General features: G+C 32.8%; 1 long non-coding RNA gene across 1 annotated transcript; it reads right to left on the bottom strand.

Annotated features, from left to right (window-relative positions):
• Nucleotides 1-1,261: 1,261 nt before the first annotated feature.
• Nucleotides 1,262-1,973, bottom strand: LOC142290704 (uncharacterized). Its single transcript, XR_012750365.1, has 3 exons — nucleotides 1,863-1,973; nucleotides 1,611-1,761; nucleotides 1,262-1,500 (listed from the first exon to the last, which is right to left on the bottom strand). It is a non-coding gene; the product is annotated as an uncharacterized LOC142290704 (long non-coding RNA).
• Nucleotides 1,974-2,206: the final 233 nt, after the last annotated feature.

Below are 2,206 nucleotides of genomic sequence, written 5' to 3'. Positions count from 1 at the left end.
CCTCTCTCACTTGTAAAGCGCCATGGAATAAATAGTGCTATAATAATAAATAAAAATAATAATAATAATAATACAAAAACCTGATTTAAATAATTGGTCATTTTCCATTTAAAGAGTTAATATCACAGAAAACCCATAGCACTTTTTTTTAATTGCAAAATGTGCTTACACCCTGCCCCTTTTAAGATCTACAGTACTGTCCTGCGATAAATAAGACATATGGTCCAACATGGAAAGTCTAAGGCTATGTTCGCACGTTGCGTCGGTGTACCTGCAGTTTATTCTGCACGTTTTCCTTCCCTTGGTTTTTGACCAAATGGCTTCTGACCATTTTTTAGCGCTAAAAACGCATGCGTTTTTTTCGCGTTTTTATTGCGTTTTTAGCGCTTTTTACATGCGTTTTTCTTCTTAAAAACGCAACTGCGTTTGTCATGTCATTGAACTCAAAAATAAAGTTAAATGATTCAAATACAAAAATGTCTGCCTTTCCTGTCTTGTTTATGTTAATTTGTTATGATGTCATTTCCTGAAGCAATGATAACTCTAAAATCATCAAGATTGAACATGAAAACACTTCATATGTTGCAAAATTAAAGTATACAAACACAGATTTTGATGTCACAAATTAATTTATTTCTTTACAAAGCTTTATTTACGTCATAAAGCCATTTTTATGCACATTACAACATATGTGCAACATATAATTTATATTTATGAAGAATACATAATTTTTTATAAACAGCACACAGAAAAATAAGATTAGATCATTATGAAATTAAGGTTCTGAAAATAATTGCCTGCTGAAATATCCATGAGGTTGTTGTTGGGAATGCAAATTTACATTTAACGGGGGTTGTATATTCATTTGGCTAGATTGGGGTTTTTGAGTTTGTATGCCTGGATGCAAATATTGTTGGTGCACATTTTGATTATAGGTATTTGTATTTAGAGAATAAGGTTTTGGTATGTAGATTGGGTTTGGGGCAATAGTAGCTGTATTCTTTTGGGCTGGTGGGTTTTTGACTTCGTCAAAAATTTGTTCAATTTTGGAAATAATTGCGCCAGAGGAAGGGAAACTACCCTCATCCTCATAGCAAGTCAGCATCCCACATATGGCTGTCATGCATGTATTTTTTTTCTTCTCATCTTTAATTTTTCGAATTCTACCTGCAATACTAATGCCAAAATGATCAATGTCATCTTCTTTGGCACTAGTATTCAATAATTTTAAGGTTTCGTTACAAATAACTTCCTCCTCTAATTGGATATTTTTGGTGTTTTTTTTTTTTTTTTGGCTTGATATATTTTGTGGGACCTGAGGTAATTCTTGTAGGTCTAGGTGGTGATTTATCTTGAACACTACCAATTTCTATCTCCCCTTCATGTTCAGATGAAAATTGATCTATATTGCCTGATGGCCCTTCCTGGTGTGGATGATGAAGGCTCTCTTGCCCTTCTTCATCATCAACAGGTGTTTCTGCTGCTACATTTCCTGAAGTTCTGTTGAGGAGAAAGAAAACATAAAAAACAATTAAATACAATGTAATTTATTGTGATGATAACATTATTTTCAGAAAACATTGTTAACAGACTGTTACATGAATACTTACTCTCTAGTTTTCCGACTTGTGCATAGAAATGACAGCTCATCATAATAGATGAAATTTGGTTTTTTAGGGGAACTGCCACTTTTCATGCCCTCATTCCTTATCTTGTGAAATCTGTCCTTAACTGAACGCCACCTTTTCCGCACATCAAGCTCTATTTTAATTGTGCAAGGAAAAAATAAAACACAAATCTTAAATTAATTATAAAAAGTATAGTAACAGTATAAAAACAACTAATTAAAACAACAAATATACCAATTTTATGTTGTAAGGCTGCATCAGCCTCATGCCATTGTGGGAACAGTTCAGCACAGATTGTTCCCCAACAGTCCATCCTCTTGTTTTTTTGCATGTATTCAGGGCACGTGGGATCCCAAAGGCATGGCATGGATTCAACCTGTTACATAATTTTACAAAATTGTAATGAAGTGATTACTAAATTTATAAGATTATAAAGCTTGACATTATCATTATAACATTTTTTAAGCAAAATAATGAAAAATAAATCAGGTACTTACCATAGCAATTAATTTTGCTACATCGATCTTCATTCGCTGGAACCAAGCCATTTTAAATTTCAGTAGATCAAAGTATTTATA

The sequence above is a fragment of the Anomaloglossus baeobatrachus genome, chromosome 2, assembly GCF_048569485.1.
Source record: "Anomaloglossus baeobatrachus isolate aAnoBae1 chromosome 2, aAnoBae1.hap1, whole genome shotgun sequence".
Classification (NCBI taxonomy): Eukaryota; Metazoa; Chordata; class Amphibia; order Anura; family Aromobatidae; genus Anomaloglossus; species Anomaloglossus baeobatrachus.
The sequence above is the reverse complement of the archived record's forward strand: the minus strand, read 5'-3'. Positions and strand labels throughout refer to the sequence as shown.